The sequence below is a fragment of the Engystomops pustulosus genome, chromosome 4 (genome assembly GCF_040894005.1).
Source record: "Engystomops pustulosus chromosome 4, aEngPut4.maternal, whole genome shotgun sequence".
NCBI classification, from domain to species: domain Eukaryota; kingdom Metazoa; phylum Chordata; class Amphibia; order Anura; family Leptodactylidae; genus Engystomops; species Engystomops pustulosus.
This window is the reverse complement of record NC_092414.1, coordinates 16757361-16776792: the sequence shown is the minus strand read 5'-3', so window position 1 is coordinate 16776792 and position 19432 is coordinate 16757361. Positions and strand designations below refer to the sequence as shown.

The 19432-nt window shown below is 41.3% G+C and overlaps 1 long non-coding RNA gene across 3 annotated transcripts; it reads left to right on the top strand.

Annotated features, from left to right (window-relative positions):
* The first annotated feature begins 798 nt into the window (after window positions 1–798).
* LOC140128872 (uncharacterized) lies at window positions 799–18797 on the top strand. Of its 3 annotated transcripts, XR_011855166.1 has the most exons (5): window positions 799–975; window positions 11547–11658; window positions 12066–12190; window positions 14885–15019; window positions 18698–18797. It is a non-coding gene; the product is annotated as an uncharacterized lncRNA (long non-coding RNA). The 3 variants fall into 3 exon arrangements; XR_011855165.1 differs by lacking the exon at window positions 18698–18797 and having other exon boundaries at window positions 14885–15132; XR_011855164.1 differs by lacking the exons at window positions 14885–15019; window positions 18698–18797 and having other exon boundaries at window positions 12066–12895.
* Window positions 18798–19432: the final 635 nt, after the last annotated feature.

Genomic DNA, 19432 nt, shown 5'->3' with positions numbered 1-19432 from the left:
ACACTAAATGAATAACTCTATCATACAAGTGTACAAGTAGCCCTACCAAATAAAACTAAAACCCTAGAAATAACCATGATAATAATACCGTCATGCAGTGAATCAATAACCCTACAGTACAATGCCATAATAATACTGCCACATTCAGACTAGATATAATAATACCGCCATATAGTATACAAATAAAAATGACATATTGGGCCATTACTTCCTCCGTGATACAGGATTAAGTTACTAATGCGTCTTAATTTGAGGTTTGAAGTTAGGCAAAACTTTTCATGCATCCTGTTCAATACAATATCACAACACATACTTTGTCCTTAAAGGGAACTTTTCACTATTTTCACTAAACGCTAGTCTTTGTGTCCTTTAATAGCTGTTCTTTTGCTGATTCGGGTGTAGTTGGAATTTTTTCTCTAGCCCCTACCATTCCGGAGCAATCAATACTATTACTTTTGCCATCCTCTGCTCTTTACTGACAGATGGGCAGGAGCTTACAGGTCAGGACCTCCCACCTGACAGTTGAACATTTAATTAGCATATAGGGTGCTGAAAATGTCAGCACTGATTACTCAGGAATGGTAAAGGCTACAGAAAAAATTCCAACTGCGCCGGAATCGGGGGAGAAGCGCCTATTAAATGAGGCAAAGAGTAGGAGTCTGTAGAGCTGATGACAAATATGGCGGTATTATATAACGATAACAGCGGTTACAATTTATTCCTTCTTAGCAGCAGAATGTGAAGCGTCTTCTCCGAAATTTTCTTATGTCACCATATTTTTTTTCTCGCTTGTAAACAGCCCGCAGCACATCGTCTCTCTACTATATCACAGCCGGTGCAGACTCCTGCCCAGAATTCATATTGCTTATTATCATGCGGCTGCTGAAATTGTGGTGGAAAATATGTTTGATCTTCGGGGATTGGATGTCTTCAAACAATCTTAGCACAAACAAAGACGTTCTTCTCGAGCTCTGGGTAAACACCTTCCATCTTCTAAGTAGCGACATATGCTTTGTCTACGATTACACGGATACGAGTTCCTCTTAATCACACGTTAGGGCTATGTTCACATTAGGCGGTAGTGATGTAGCAGGAAGTCCATGGACTTAGGAGTAAAGTAAAGATGGTACGACCCAACTTCTTACTTACCAACATTTCCAGTGATGTAATATGAGTGACCATGCCCTGTGGGTAAAAGAACTCCTGATCAATCAAGTGTCAATCATTGTACTGTAGTCAGGATCATAGAGAAATACATGGACCTTAAACTGGACCCCACTGGTCTTAGTTGGTCAGATAAGTAAGAAGATCTTGTTCTTCTCCAGGCCAATCTATTTGAGAGGTCGAAGGTTGGTTCCGTAGGCTCTCATGACCCAAATGCAACCACAACCATGACCTTTGGGTAAAACCATTCCTTTTCAAGAGGTGGTGCAAGATACCACAATTAGGATCATGCAGAAGTGAATGAACCTTAAACTTGACCCTAATGGTCTTAATTGTTCAGATAGGTCAGAAGATTTCGTTCTTTTCAAGACCAATTCATCGAAGAGGTCAAAAGTTGGTTCCTTTGGCTCCTGGGGCCGAAATGCAACCAAAGCCCCTACATGACCATGACCTTTGGGTATAAGTATTCTTTACCAAAGAGTGGCACAAGGTAATACAACTAGTATAGCGCAGAAGTGTCTGAACCTTAAATTCGACCCTAATTGGTCAATTAGGTCAGAAAATTACATTCCTCTCCAGGCCAATACATCTCAGAGGTCAAACACTGGTTCCATAGGTTCCACATATGCAACCATGGCTTCTACATGACTACGTCTTTTTGGTTGAAGCCCTGATTCACCACAGCCATGCCAAAGTAAATTGACCTTAAACTTGACACCACTGGGCTTGTTCCTCACCAGACCTGTGTGGTCTGAAGTAGAACGGGCCAATCAAATATCCACTTAACCTTCTCAATTCTCCAAAAACAAAGTCATGAATCCATTGTATGCCAATAGAGGACCAGTTGCCAAACGTTAAATTGGACAAGTTATCATCCGCACCCAACCCCCATGAAGCTGACAAAGTCTTGGGCCTTCAAGTCAATGAGAACCTCATGTTTTATGGGATGAATTATTTCCACTATCCTTTTTAATTAGCACCATTAAGATAGCGTTGAATGGCTGCCCAGAAGCTGTAAATGTGACAATATCGGCCGCTCGCCTTTAACCCGATGAATTAAAAGGAGACTAATTTTAGACGACACGGGAAGTGGTTATGAGTGTAGGACGTCTGCATGCGCCATTACCAAAGATCAGCTGTAAAACACATTGTTGAGCGGAAAATTCTGTGGGTGTTTGACCGGAGGAGAGATGACTATGTCAGAGACGGTAGACCCATGGCCCAGGGGGTATCGGTATGAGCCTACAAGAAGGATAGGCCGATAAGATTTTGTCTTGACTTTGGGGCCTGTGGACTTCCTCCTGCATCCTCAGATAAATTTCACAAAAAAATTGCTTTGAGACATTGTAGAACCTAAAACGTTCCATGCCAAGCTTAGGGGTGACAAATCTGTCCATTTTGGGAACGTTTACGAAATATTATCCAACAGGAACTACATTCATCCACATCCTAATCCTCGAAAAGAGATGTCCCAAGAGGGTCCCAAACTCTATCCGATAAGCGTCACCCAAAACCTGACCCTTGGTCAAAAAATTCTAATGAAGTTCAAGGTAGGTTCCGGGTCAACCTACTCCAGACTTATCAGCGGGACCCAAACCTGCAAAATTCGGTACGAACCTCAATATTGTGGTTCAGGTCTACTCAACACTAATAAAGAGGCATATGCAAAGTAACCCACCGGAGATGGGGCAACTGGAGGCTTGGACCACAACGGCTGGTGATGATGGCTAAGTCATAGATGTCATGGGAGCCTTTCTCCTAGTATGGGCTTCACCCACATCATCAGAACCGGCAGGGGGAAGAAAACAGAGGGGGAAGCCTGGTGAATGTTCCTCTGGGGCACTTCCGGTGTAGGGGACCAATCCCCAGCAGATGGTAATGAGGGAGGCACATGATGAAAGCAAGCAGAGATCTTCGGTAACAAACTATTTCCTTCAAAGGACTATCAGGGCTGTGATTTGGCTGGTTGTGGCCGTAAGAAAAGACTTTGGTTAGCAGGAACCTAAGCCTGAACCAGTGGTCAACTTGGCCAAGAATTGGTCAAGAATCTCGAGAGAGCTGTATCAGCTCTTCTGCATCGGCAGCATGACAATCAGGAGTCTCCAGACAGAGAGACAAAAAATGAATAAGACCAAATCCAAAAGCTCCAGAGCTCTGGACAGAGCCTATATTTTTTAGGTTTGCTCTGTCTAGACACACTGGGCTGCTAGCCAATGAGTCACCTGCTAAGCCTCAGGAAAGATACAATCAGTATAAATATAATGCAAATCAAATATTAACCCTTAATAGGCCTATTTCTGACACTTGGTGGTAGTGTCCACCCTGCAGCCTAACTAGGGGTTTAAAATGTAGCAATTAAAGGGATTCTAGGTGCTAATGAGGCCCTAAATACGTGGATTACCTGAGTTAGCAGAGCTAATGGGGGCGATCAGTCCCACTAGATTGTAATAAATTTAATAATGGCCCAACTCCAGGACGTTACACATGCAGGTGGGCTGGTGTTGGTCCTGGAATGAATGCTCCAACTACTCTCCCTAATAGGTCCTAAGCCTAAGCTATCTTTACTAGATACCTCCCAGCAAAGCCTAGGTTCCTTCTTACCACTCTTTGGCCACGTTGGTCATGGTGCCAGGATTAAGAACCTAGCACCATGACCAAACATGACCTCATCGAAGAGTATAGACTTTGAATTTTGACTTTTTAGCTGGCTCCTTCCATTAGGAACATCAAGGCCCATTATAATAACTGGTGGACTTTGACTTTTGAAGGACCTGCCAATGATCACAGGTCCAACATCTACATAAAAGTGAATCCTAAAAGCGGATGACAGGTTAGTCATGGAAATAATTTTCAATGTACCGTAATATTACGTTGCCAAAATGGCTTACCCCATCCAGGACAAAGGACTCTTTAGATGCCCTGAAGTCCTAGTGGCCTCCAAAGAGGCGTAAGACCAAATTTGAGAGTTAGGCCAAAGACCATAGGCCATAGATTGTCTACATCCTCCCCAACCTCTACAATTACACCCCTGGACGTTCGTACCTATGGTCTTCAAAGTCGCTCCAGTTCTTCAGTCAAGAACATTAGGATAGACGTGATATATTCCTCTCGACATCACAACATTTCATGTAATAGTATTCAAAAATATCAAAATACGTGAGAAACGGAAGAAGAACTAAAGGAAAGCCAAGCCTCCTCTGGATGGGAAATCATTGACCTCAACATCAAGGGGACAGGGTTCTACGTTAATCACCAGGAAGCATCTGGGGGAAGTTCAGGCCTTCAGACCTGTCACCATGGAGAAGACCAATGACAAGACCAGGTGTGACATCGCATCAGCCAAGTCTGTCGGTGGAAAATCTCCCTCACAAGTAATGTCACTAGGAGACTAAAGGACCTGGTAGTCACCAAGATAAAGAACCTGGCACCATGGCCAAAGAGGACCTCATTGGAGAACATAGATTCTGGAGGTAAAGCTGGTTCTCGATGAATCATCTAGTTGGGATTCTTCCACGTTCTGTGTCACATGATGGGTGTTTTGTTATGGGACCACCTTGGGTGACCAACTTGGGCCTAAAGCTCCTGGTAGGTCCAAGACTACCTAAACCAACCACCAAGTTTAAATCTGCCATGTCTTCTCCTGACACATATCTACACAGCAGCTCTTTCAGGTCCTTCGAAAGGACCTCCAAAAGTCCTCAAACCTCCAAAGGTCTTACAGCATCTCCAAAGGTTCTCAAACCTCCAAAGGTCCTGCAGCACTTCCAAAGGCCCTCAAACCTCCAAAGGTCCTACAGCACCTCCAATGGTCCTCAAACCTCCAAAGGTCCAACAGCACTTCCAAAGGTCCTCAAACCTCCAAAGGTGCAACAGCACCTCCAAAGGTCCTCAAACCTCCAAAGGTCCAACAGCACCTCCAAAGGTTCCTAAACCTCCAAAGGTCCTGCAGCACCTCCAAAGGTTCTCAAACTGCAACACTGAACTTGAGTTATGAATAAATAATGAGACTAGTAGAAGATCCACAATTTGCAGAAAAGCCCCAGGATCTTAAAGGGATTGCTGATTGATATGGAAACACAAATTCATATTTATACCCAATTTTTGGCCCTTTGTTAGGTCCTAATTATTGCTCCAAGAATGAAGAAGTAAAGTTTCTTAGCTGGAGAATTCCTTTAAGAAGATTTTACCCCCCCTGACCCCCGATTGTCAGCCAAATGAAAGACCTGGGATGAGGGTAATAGGAGACTGTTAAGGGGGCGGGGGAGAGTAAATGTAGTCATAGATTTTAATGAGTCGGCATTTTATTATCGGAAAAATGAAGAAAGGCGACTTTTTTTTTCGACATCGTTATTAAAGCGCTGACATCGTCACAAAGTTTCCATCCGGCGCGGCGCGGGATCCTGCGTCCAGCTCAGCATTATACACACAATACTCCTGTCAATCACAATCATTTATCATAAGACAGAGGGGATGAAGGTCAATTCCCTTTAAAAGTACAAAGATTCCCGTCCCCGGAGAAGCGGGAGAGAGAGAGGCGTCCATTTACCTGCCTCAGACCCTCATTACATACGGTTACTTAAAGGGACACTACACAGTATACAGAACTACTACTCCTATCCGCTGTATATGGTCTGTGTACAGTACTACTACTCCTATCCACTGTATATGGTCTCTGTACAGCACTACTACTCCTATCCGGTGTATATGGTCTGTGTACAGTACTACTACTCCTATCCGCTGTATATGGTCTCTGTACAGTACTACTACTCCTATCCACTGTATATGGTCTCTGTACAGTACTACTAGTACTCCTATCCGGTGTATATGGTCTGTGTACAGTACTACTACTCCTATCCGGTGTATATGGTCTCTGTACAGTACTACTACTCCTATCCGGTGTATATGGTCTGTGTACAGTACTACTACTCCTATCTGGTGTATATGGTCTCTGTACAGTACTACTACTCCTATCCGCTGTATATGGTCTCTGTACAGTACTACTACTCCTATCCGCTGTATATGGTCTCTGTACAGTACTACTACTCCTATCCACTGTATATGGTCTCTGTACAGTACTACTACTCCTATCCGGTGTATATGGTCTGTGTACAGTACTACTACTCCTATCCGCTGTATATGGTCTCTGTACAGTACTACTACTCCTATCCGGTGTATATGGTCTGTGTACAGTACTACTACTCCTATCCGGTGTATATGGTCTCTGTACAGTACTACTACTCCTATCTGCTGTATATGGTCTCTGTACAGTACTACTACTCCTATCCGCTGTATATGGTCTCTATACAGTACTACTACTCCTATCTGCTGTATATGGTCTCTGTACAGTACTACTACTCCTATCCGCTGTCTATGGTCTCTGTACAGTACTACTACTCCTATCCGTATATGGTCTCTGTACAGTACTACTACTCCTATCCGCTGTATATGGTCTCTGTACAGCACTACTACTCCTATCCACTGTATATGGTCTCTGTACAGTACTACTACTCCTATCCGGTGTATATGGTCTGTGTACAGTACTACTACTCCTATCTGCTGTATATGGTCTCTGTACAGTACTACTACTCCTATCCACTGTATATGGTCTGTGTACAGTACTACTACTCCTATCCACTGTATATGGTCTGTGTACAGCACTACTACTCCTATCCGCTGTATATGGTCTCTGTACAGCACTACTACTCCTATCCACTGTATATGGTCTCTGTACAGTACTACTACTCCTATCCGCTGTATATGGTCTGTGTACAGTACTACTACTCCTATCTGCTGTATATGGTCTCTGTACAGTACTACTACTCCTATCCACTGTATATGGTCTGTGTACAGTACTACTACTCCTATCCACTGTATATGGTCTCTGTACAGTACTACTACTCCTATCTGCTGTATATGGTCTCTGTACAGTACTACTACTCCTATCCGCTGTATATGGTCTCTGTACAGTACTACTACTCCTATCCGCTGTATATGGTCTCTGTACAGTACTACTACTCCTATCCGCTGTATATGGTCTCTGTACAGTACTACTACTCCTATCCGCTGTATATGGTGTCTGTACAGTACTACTACTCCTATCCGCTGTAAATGGTCTCTGTACAGTACTACTACTCCTATCCGCTGTATATGGTGTCTGTACAGTACTACTACTCCTATCCGGTGTATATGGTCTCTGTACAGTACTACTACTCCTATCCGCTGTATATGGTCTGTGTACAGTACTACTACTCCTATCCGGTGTATATGGTCTGTGTACAGTACTACTACTCCTATCTGCTGTATATGGTCTCTGTACAGTACTACTACTCCTATCTGCTGTATATGGTCTCTGTACAGTACTACTACTCCTATCCGCTCTATATGGTCTCTGTACAGCACTACTACTCCTATCTGCTGTATATGGTCTCTGTACAGTACTACTACTCCTATCCGGTGTATATGGTCTGTGTACAGTACTACTACTCCTATCTGCTGTATATGGTCTCTGTACAGTACTACTACTCCTATCCTCTGTATATGGTCTCTGTACAGCACTACTACTCCTATCCGCTGTATATGGTCTGTGTACAGTACTACTACTCCTATCCGCTGTATATGGTCTCTGTACAGTACTACTACTCCTATCTGCTGTATATGGTCTCTGTACAGTACTACTACTCCTATCTGCTGTATATGGTCTCTGTACAGCACTACTACTCCTATCTGCTGTATATGGTCTCTGTACAGTACTACTACTCCTATCCGGTGTATATGGTCTGTGTACAGTACTACTACTTCTATCTGCTGTATATGGTCTCTGTACAGTACTACTACTCCTATCCTCTGTATATGGTCTCTGTACAGCACTACTACTCCTATCCGCTGTATATGGTCTGTGTACAGTACTACTACTCCTATCCGCTGTATATGGTCTCTGTACAGTACTACTACTCCTATCTGCTGTATATGGTGTCTGTACAGTACTACTACTCCTATCTGCTGTATATGGTCTCTGTACAGTACTACTACTCCTATCCACTGTACATGGTCTTTGTACAGTACTACTACTCCTATCCACTGTATATGGTCTCTGTACAGTACTACTACTCCTATCCGCTGTATATGGTCTCTGTACAGTACTACTACTCCTATCCACTGTTAGTATATGGTCTGTGTACAGTACTACTACTCCTATCCGGTGTATATGGTCTCTGTACAGTACTACTACTCCTATCCGCTGTCTATGGTCTCTGTACAGTACTACTACTCCTATCCGGTGTATATGGTCTGTGTACAGTACTACTACTCCTATCCGCTGTTTATGGCCTCTGTACAGAATTACTACTCCTATCAGGTGTATATGGTCTGTGTACAGTACTACTACTCCTATCCTGTGTATATGGTCTCTGTACAGTACTACTACTCCTATCCGGTGTATATGGTGTATCTCTGTACATTACTACTACTCCTATCCACTGTATATGGTCCGTCTTCAGTACTACTACTCCTATCCGCTGTATATGGTGTATCTCTGTACAGTACTACTACTCCTATCCGCTGTATATGGTGTATCTCTGTACAGTACTACTACTCCCATCTGTGACATGGTGCCTCTGAGTGCGTGTGAACGGCTCGCTCTCCCGGCTCTCAGACAATCTTCATATAATGATGACATTGTCCCCGCGCTGCCATACACAGCGCTGCCGCACACAGCGCCGCATTGTCCTGGAATAGGGACACAAATCACAATGTGACATATTTATACTGTACATGGAATGCAATTACTTCAGCACTATATGGCAGTACTATTTGAGCACTATATGGTGCTATTAGTTGAGCACTATATGTCACTATTACTTCTGCACTATATGGCAGTGCTATTTGAGCACTATATGGTGCTATTAGTTGAGCACTATATGTCACTATTACTTCTGCACTATATGGCAGTGCTATTTGAGCATTATATGTCACTATTACTTCTGCACTATATGGCAGTGCTATTTGAGCACTATATGGTGCTATTAGTTGAGCACTATATGTCACTATTACTTCTGCACTATATGGCAGTGCTATTTGAGAACTATATGGCACTATTACCTCTGCACTATATGGCAGTGCTATTTGAGCACTAGATGTCACTATTACTTCTGCACTATATGGCAGTGCTACTTGAGCACTATATGTCACTATTACTTCTGCACTATATGGCAGTGCTATTTGAGCACTATATGGCACTATTACTTCTGCACTATATGGCAGTGTTATTTGAGCACTATATGTCACTATTACTTCTACACTATATGGCAGTGCTACTTGAGCACTATATGGCACTATTACTTCTGCACTATATGGCAGTGCTATTTGAGCACTATATGGCACTATTACTTCTGCACTATATGGCAGTGCTATTTGAGCACTATATGTCACTATTACTTCTGCACTATATGGCAGTACTATTTGAGCACCATATACACTACTATAAAGTTGAAAGCTCCATCGCTGCCTCTTCGTGTGTCAGTCCTTACCTTAGTGGATGTAAACATCCACTTGGCGAGTTATTCATACTCTCCCCAGGAGGAATAACAGAGGTACATTTACTATTAAAACTTCCGTCATTAACCTCATCTCCATTTCTTATTATGTTTCTACGTGGAATTATTCTAGATACTTCTGCTTGTCTGTCAAATATATTGTTGCTTATTCTGACCTACACATTTCCAAGAGGAATAACAGAGGCACTGTCACAATAAAACCCTCGGTTATTAATCTCAGCTCCGTTTTCTTACCCCCAATGATATCGGATACTGATATACACATTTCCAAGAGGAAAATGCTTGACTCTCTCTGTAGTATAGACCCTTATCCGGACCTACGCATTTCCAGGAAGAGTTACCTTCACTATTACACCTTCAGTTTCCGTCCCCAGCTTCATTTTCATACCATGTCTCAATTCTGAATCCTCCCTGATACATATTTTTGACTGTATTTGTCATATGAACAATTGCTTACCTTGTATTGCACATTTCCAGGGGGAATAACAGAGGTCACTGCACTATGAAACCTTCCATATAAATCTCAGCTCTATTTTATTAGAATATTTCTACTATGAATTATTATTGATACTCATGCTTGACTGTCTTCGTGTTACCTTTAGATAACCTTTATATTACCAGGAGGAATAACTGAAGTACCTTAACTGTGAAACCATCAGTTATCCTCCTTAGCTCAGTATTCTTGCCATATTTCTCTTCGGAATTATTCCAGATACTTCTGCATGACTTTGAAGGTCAAATTAAACTTGCTCATCCTTGACCCACTCATTTCCAGGAGGAATATCAGAGGTAACAGCTATAATAAAGCTTCAAAGATCAATCTAAGTGGCATTTTTTTTACTATGTAATTCATAATATTCCTTCATGTTCCTTCTTTACTGACCCTTGCTTATCCTGACCCCGTTTCCAAGAGGAAATACAGAGGTGCCTTATGTACTGTACCTTGATTTCTCCCCCGTGGCTCAATTTTCTCACTCTGTCTCTAAAATGAATCATTCCTGATACTCCTGATTGACTGTATTTGTAGTACTTACCCTTGTTTATACTTACCTTCACATTTCCAGGTGGAATTACAGAGGTTCCCTTTGTACTATACCTTGATTTCTTCCCCTTGGCTCAATTTTCTCACCCTGTCTCTATAATGAATCATTCCTGATACTCCTCCTTGTCTGTATTTGTAGTACTTACCCTTGTTTATACTTACCTACACATTTCCAGGAGGAACTACAGAGGCGCCTTATCTACTATACCTTGAGTTTTAACCCTTGGCTCAATTTTCTCACTCTATCTCTATAATGAATCATTCCCGATACTCCTCCTTGTCTGTATTTGTAGTACTTACCCTTGTTTATACTTACCTACACATTTCCAGGAGGAACTACAGAGGCGCCTTATGTACTATACCTTGATTTTTAACCCTTGGCTCAATTTTCTCACCCTGTCTCTACAATGAATCTGTAGACTGTATTTGTAGTACTTACCCTTGTTTATACTAATATTTCCCATTTCCAGGAGGAATAAAAGAGGTACATGTGTTTTAGAGATACAATTTGGGTCTAGAAATCACATATATCTGGTAGGAGGTGTATTAAGGGAGGGTAAAGGGATGGTTTACCGACCGGTAGCAACATAAAGGTTCCACTATTTTGTTGAATTTCGTAACAATTTAATCGTTTATGAAGTTTGTAGGAAGGTGAGTCTATTTTTGAACCTGTAATTCTCGCATTGTTTCTTCTCCCACATATCCCTGTTGGTCTTTACTTTTGAATTCCTGTGCCAGACAAAAGATTAATTCACAAGTTTTATTCAGAATTGTTTTTTCATCTGCAGGCTGTGAGAAAAAGCAAAGCAGGAGCAAAGCATCATGGGAAAAGAGATTACAGAGAAACAATGGTGTGTGGAAAATTCTTGCCCTAAACGCATGCACAGAGTTACAACTAAGGTAGTTATGATGGAGAAGCTTATATATGGCTCATAGGAGAGACTTGCCAATAATGGATGTTAACATACAACTAGTGGGTACCTTTAAGATGGACCAATCCCTTTATTTAGCCCCATTTGCACAATATGTTAATATATAGGAATACAAGGTCATTGTTCTTGTCTTCTGTGTCTAAAATCTGCTGATTCTTGTCAGAAATGTCAATTTACACTGTAGTTTGTGTTAACTGGTACCTCAGGGGAGGGGCTTAGTAGTTCAGGGGTGGGGTTTATTAAGGCAAAGATAAAAAAAAATTGACACCAACGTAATACAACATAATAATGGTTCTTGTTTCTCTACTGTGGCAGTTATCTTAAATTGTTCAGGTATCTTTAATATGTTTTTCTTGTCATGTGTTCCGATTGCAGGTGGAAATTTAGCACTAGATTCCGATGCGCCTGAAGAACTACCCCTGAGATTCCCAATTTCTGAGAAAGCCAGAGAAAAGCAGCTCAACCCATGGATCCTTCTACAGAAATTATCTTACTCTTGGGTTTTATAATCAGCAGATTCTAGAAACATTTTCTTTTAAACTGTACCTCAGGGGTGGAGCTTAATAGTTCAGGGGTGTTATTTATAAGGGTAACATTAAGTTAATCTTACTTTCTCACATGATTCTTCAAGTTTTTCTTGAGCGACAGTTATCTCTAAATTGTCAATTATTATCAGCAAGCTTTTGTCACTGTGTACCACGTACCTCAGGGGTGGAGCTTAATAGTGCAGGGGTGGGGTTTATAAGGGTAACATTAAGTTAATCTACTTTCTCACCTGATTCTTCAACTTTTTCTTGAGCAACAGTTATCTCTAAATTGTCAATTATTATTATTAGCAAGATTTTGTACCATTTATGGGGGCATGTCTGGCATAAGATTCAGATGCACCTGTAGGTCTGCCACATAAGATCCCCCACCCTATCCCCATGATGCCAGCCTTGGAGTGGCTTCTAGGGGTGCCTCAATCTAAGAAAAAAAATATATCTTCTTCTTATATGCAGTTACTACATTATATTTACATTATCATCATGTGATGCTCCTTGGGGGCGGAGCTTGCTATAGAAACTTCTTAACCCTTCTTTATTTTTAGGGTGATAAAGGGGTGGTGAAAGCATCCCTGGTGGTCTAGGTGGCCCTAACTTACTTTGTGCCATTAAAAATACTGGTATCTTCTTACAGATCTCCCCATCTGCTCCTCTCCCCCCCCCCCCTCATAGCATGCAGTGTCAGAGATACAGAAGTGGAGGTGCCTGCAGCTTCATCCCCTTCCTCCCCCTATAACATCTTAAATTTTTTACATTACAGGGTTGTTATATAATGTTACATATGGTATAAAAATTAAGGAGATTTTCTTCCTAATGCCCCCCCCCCCTCCCTGCTGTTCCACCCCACTCCCCACAGTCATGTGACCACTCCATCCAATCACAAGCTGTAATGGGTCATTGCTATGGCCAGTGATTGGCTGCACTGTGTTTTCTGGGTGATTTGGGCAATTTTTAACATGTATATATGTGTGTATGTATGTATATATGTGTGTATATATGTATTTATGTGTGTGTATATACGTATGTATGTGTGTGTATATATGTATGTATGTGTGTGTATATATGTATGTATATATGTGTGTATGTATGTATGTATATATGTGTGTATGTATGTATGTATGTATATATGTGTGTATATATGTATGTATGTATATATGTGTGTATATATGTATGTATATGTGTGTATATATGTAAGTATATATGTGTGTATGTATGTATGTATATATGTGTGTATGTATGTATGTATGTATATATGTATGTATATGTGTGTATGTATGTATGTATATATGTGTGTATATATGTATGTATATATGTGTGCATATATGTATGTATATGTGTGTATATATGTATGCATATATATGTATATATGTGTGTGTGTATGTATGTATGTGTGTATGTATGTATGTATATATGTATGCATATATATGTATATATGTGTGTATGTATGTGTGTATGTATGTATGTATATATGTGTGTATGTATGTATATATGTGTGTATATATGTATGTATATGTGTGTGTATATATGTATGTATATGTGTGTGTATATATGTATGTATATATGTGTGTATATATGTATGTATATGTGTGTGTATATATGTATGTATATATGTGTGTATGTGTGTATGTATGTATGTATATATGTGTGTATATATGTATGTATATATGTGTGTATATATGTATGCATATATATGTATATATGTGTGTATGTATGTATGTATGTGTGTATGTATGTATGTATATATGTGTGTATGTATGTATATATGTATGTATATGTGTGTGTATATATGTATGTATATATGTGTGTATATATGTATGTGTATATGTGTGTATATATGTATGCATATATATATATATATATGTATATATGTGTGTATGTATATATGTGTGTGTGTGTGTATGTATGTATGCATGTATATATGTGTGTATGTATGTATGTATGTATATGTGTGTGTGTGTGTGTATGTATGTGTGTGTGTATGTATGTATGTAGGTATGTATGTATATCCGCTAAAGAAATCTGCACCGGCATGTTTACAATCACCAAATTACTACTCCCTACTCATAGACTCGGTTTTGAGTCCTAATTTTCACCCTGAGCTTTTCAAAATACACTTATTACCCCCCATATACAGGAGCCATTGTCTGCTGCTGCTGCTGGGGCAGTTGAAAGCTGAGCTGTGATTGGCTGCTGTTCTGCCACAGGTCATTAATATGAGCTCTGAGCTGTGATTGGTTACTACAGGCAATGAGTATAAGACGCTGATGCGTGAGGTAAGATGGATAGAGACAGAAAGACACAGAGACAGACACACATAGACAGAGAGACAGTCAGAGACAGAAAAAGAGAGACAGAAACAAAGACAGTCAGAGAAAGACAGACAATGAGATAGAGAAAGACAGAGAGTGATAGATATAGATGGATACATATATATATATATATATTTTTGTTAACCCTTTCTATTTTGTTATAGCTAAGAGCAGTTATTTACTATCCTGGGCAACGCCGGGATCTACAGCTCGTACTATTCTATAAAGCCGTTCAGGCAAAACCCCCAAAGAAAAAAAGTCAAAAAATGTTTAAAAAAACCCTCCAGATTTCTTATTCATATTGTGAGATATTTTGACGTCTTTGCTACTCTACCCACAGCAACATTTAATAGATAACAGCTGGCGGCAAAACCTGCGGCCAAGAAAGCCGCGAGAAACGTGTAAAATATCGCAAAGTTGGAGAAATGACACTTTCCCAGGAGTTGGTTTATGGAGCAGATGGTCTGCGGAGCGGGTGAGCGATGATTGACTGCCGAAAACTGTACATAGGGAGTCAATAAATCTAAAAAAGAGGCAATAAAGCACAAAATAAATGGCACAATATTTGTTCTCTCTGAACCCGACAAACACAACTCCACTACACGGAAGGACGGAACGCGGGGTTTTCCCTCTTGCGTCCCTTATAAAATCAAAACGAAGGCAAACAGTTCTTCCAAGTTTTAGGATTCCGCAGAGTAGAACAGATGTAGCAGAGCTGAATATGTCATATGGCGGAGAAACTTGTCAGATGTAGCAGAGCTGAATATGTCATATGGCGGAGAAACTTATCAGATGTAGCAGAGCCAAGTGCAATGGTGCCCCTACAAGTCTGCGATAGAGGAAGCTTCTATGCACATCTGCCGGTCTCCATGGTCACAGACTACAAACAAACTCTGTGTAGTCAGGAATAGATCACTCAGTGTAGTCAGATATAGGTGTGACATGGTAAAGTTATAAAGTCCATGTCCTGCCCTCAGGGAACCAAAGTTTAAATAGAAATTTCTCGGGCCCCAAGAAAAGTTATAACTGGGAGCCCTGTAATGTATAGCTCCACCCCTAAAGGTGGAGCATTTAGTCTATTGCTCCATTTTTCGGCCATTGCTTTACATTGTACTACTATTGATCTACTTACTCACAAGTTGCTTAATTTAATATTTTAGACGTACTAGAAAAATAAAATAGTGATTGCAAAAGTATACACACCCTTGAAGGGGATATTGTATCACTTCTTACAACTCCCACTCTTTGCATCCTTTAATAGTCTCCAGTCCACTTATCCTGACGCAGGTGGAATTTTTTTTCTAGCCCTCACCATTCCCTCGCAATCAGTTTTGAACATTTCATGTTGGGGCGGAGCAGACAACCTGGTCCCACCCACTTTTAAATTAGCATAACGGGTCCTGAACTAGTGACACTAATTGTTTGGGAACGGTAAGGGCTAGAAAGAAAATTCCAACTGCAATGGAATCAGTGGAGAGGCACCTATTAAAGGATACACAGAGTTGGAGTTTGTGTAGGTGGTTAGAATTCCCCTTTAAGTAATATAATGTATGCAGCAGCTTCCTGCTATTTTTATGGATGAGTTTCCAGCACTTTTGGCTCATGGTGTTCCTATTAATTCACGATTTCAGTGTCTGCTGATGTTCCGGCTGCCGATCAGATGACCCCCAATGAACAGATCTTCCCGTATATAATCAGGACATGGAGAGTCTGGGCTCAGTGTCACTGTGACTTTGTCTCATGGAGGGTGTTCTTGATGTTATTGCTGATATATAATCGCTTGGCTTTGAATTTTCCGTTCCTGGAATCCAAAGTTATCAGCCTCGACCATCCTGGAATGCAGAGGTTTTGCGGCATCCTGCGTCCTCTGCAGTGCTACGGGTCGTCCTATTGGCTGCTGATTAGTTTAACGCGGCACTTGATGATCCAGAAACCCAGATAATTAAGCACACAAGGGTTAATGAATTAAAGGGATCAGCAGGTTTGGCCATGCAGGGCTGTAGCCAGTGTTGTAAATAGCAACAGGACTGTGACACATGGGTTTATATTCAAGAACTTACTGGAGGCATGCCCTTACACTGCTGTGCTCTGTGCTCTCTGTGTTTGGTATTGTCCCTGGAGAGCTGTGGGATCAGACCTGTGTGTATGTTTTTAGTAACAGCAGGACTGTGGTATATGGATTTATATGCCAGGATTGTACTGGGGTTGTGTCCTCACACTGCTGTGCTCTGTACTCTCTGCAGCCAGTATTAGGTATTGTCCCTGGAGATAAGTGTGATCAGACCTCCCACTGCTGTGCTCTGTGTTTGGTATTGTCCCTGGAGATAAGTGTGATCAGACCTTCATGTATGTTGTTAGTAGCAACAGGACTGTGAAATATAGATTTATATTGTAGGTTTGTTCTGGGGTTGTGTCCTCACACTGCAGTGCTCTGTGCTCTCTGCAGGCAGTGTTAGGTATTGTCCCTGGAGAGATGTGTGATCAGATCTTAATGTACTATGTTAGTAGCATCAGGACTGTGATATATGGATTTATATTCCAGGGTTGTACTATGGACGTGTCCTCACACTGCTGTGCTCTGAGCTCTCTGCAGGCAGTGTTAGGTATTGTCCCTAGAGAGATGTAGGATCAGACCTGTGTGTATGTTTTTAGTAGCACCAGGACTGTGGTATATAGATTTATATTGCAGGATTGTACTGGGGGTGTGTCCTCACACTGCTGTGCTCTGTGCTCTCTGCAGCCAGTATTAGGTATTGTCCCTGGAGATATGTGTGATCAGACCTTCATGTACTTTGTTAGTAGCATCAGGACTGTGGTATATAGATTTATATTGCAGGATTGTACTGGGGGGGTGTCCTCACACTGCTGTGCTCTGTGCTCTCTGCAGCCAGTGTTGGGTATTGTCCCTGGAGAAATGTGTAATCAGACATCTGTGTACGTTGTTAGTAGCATCAGGACTGTGATATATGGATTTATATTGCATGATTGTTCTGGGGTTGTGTCCTCACACTGCTGTGCTCTGTACTCTCTGCAGCCAGTATTAGGTATTGTCCCTGGAGAGATGTGTGATCAGACCTTCATGTACGTTGTTAGTAGCATCAGGACTGTGATATATAGATTTATATTGCAGGATTGTGCTGGGGTTGTGTCCTCACACTGCTGTGCTCTGTGCTCTCTGCAGGCAGTGTTAGGTATTGTCCCTGGAGAGATGTGTAATTAGACCTTTGCTTGTGTTATAAATAGCATCGGGTCTGTGAAACATGGGTTTATATTCCAGGATTTACTGGGGGCGTGTCCTCACACTGCTGTGCTCTTAGCTCCCTGCATTGACTGCTGTACAAGCCAACTGGAAGCCTATAGCAGCAGCATTGAATTATTATGCAGTATTATATCTGGTGGTCGCTATATACTATATGGCGCCATTATATGTTCATAATCTTACACCATATGGCGGTATTATGTTCTGATCTGGCTCTGTCTACACCTCGCCCCTATAGAGCAGAGCTCATTGCATTGCCATGAAATCACTTTATACTGAAAAACACGGCAGAAGGTGACGTTCCCGCGACCTTGAAAGCGGAAAGTTTAGTTTGAGTCGAGTTTTGTGAGTTTTTATTTTTTTTACAATCTTATCAGATCTTCCCGGAGAAGGATCATTGAGCAATCGTCTCGTCTGAGCTGATCTCAGTTTTAGTACTTTAGATGGTATCGGAGGAAAAAGTCAACTTCAAAAACTTCGGCAAGTTTACAAGCGCATGATGAACAATGGACTGTACCAACTACTCTTCACGGGGGGACACAAACCTCCATGATGATTAGACAGGTATCAGCGCAACATCACATGAGCAGTCAGATAGAGAACATTTATCATCCTATTAACCTAAATTATCAGTACCATAAGTATATGGTCAGGGAGGCTTTATGTATAACCATACATAAAGCCTCCCTGACTATATACTTATGGTGCTAATAATATGGATTAATAGGATGATAACAGTTTCCTCACTGACTGCTCATGTGATCTTGCGCTGATCCATCATGGGATTGATAACAAACCAGAAGAGCAGAACAAAAGCAGTATAGATGACCCAAAAACGCTCACAGCTTCACTCTGTAATGTGTGTCACTTTGTATTTTGGTTTTCTTTGTGGAGGACCACACCTTAAAGGAAGACAAGACTCGTGGAGAGTGAAGGACTATTAATAAGAAGCATCGGCAGGATCATATAGAACGTTATAGAGAAGAGCTGAGATGAACAGGTATAGATCAAGCACTTGGGGTGAGATAGAAACTTACTGTTAGCTGCCTCTGTCTCTCCACTATCAATAAGAAGCATCGGCAGGATCATATAGAACATTATAGAGAAGAACTAACCTGAACAGGTAGGGATCAAACACTTGGGGTGAGACAGAAACTTACTATTAGCTGCCTCTGTCTCTCCACTATCAATAAGAAGCATCGGCAGGATCATATAGAACGTTATAGAGAAGAACTGACCTGAACAGGTATAGATCAAGCACTAGGGGTGAGATAGAAACTTACTATTAGCTGTCTCAGTCTCTCCACTATCAATAAGAAGCATCAGCAGGATCATATAGATCATTAGAGAGAAGAACTGACCTGAACAGGTAGGGATCAAGCAGTAGGGGTGAGATAGAAACTTACTATTAGCTGCCTCGGTCTCTCCACTATCAAGAAGAAGCATCAGTAGGATCATATATAAGGTTATAGAGAAGAACTGGTTCGGAATCAAGCCCTTGGGGTGAGATAGAAACATATTATTAGCTGCAGCGGCATCAGTCTCTCCTCTATTGACATTATAGAGAAGTGCTGACCTAATCTGATGTGTATAAAGCACTTGGGGTGAAATAGAAACGTACTATTAGCT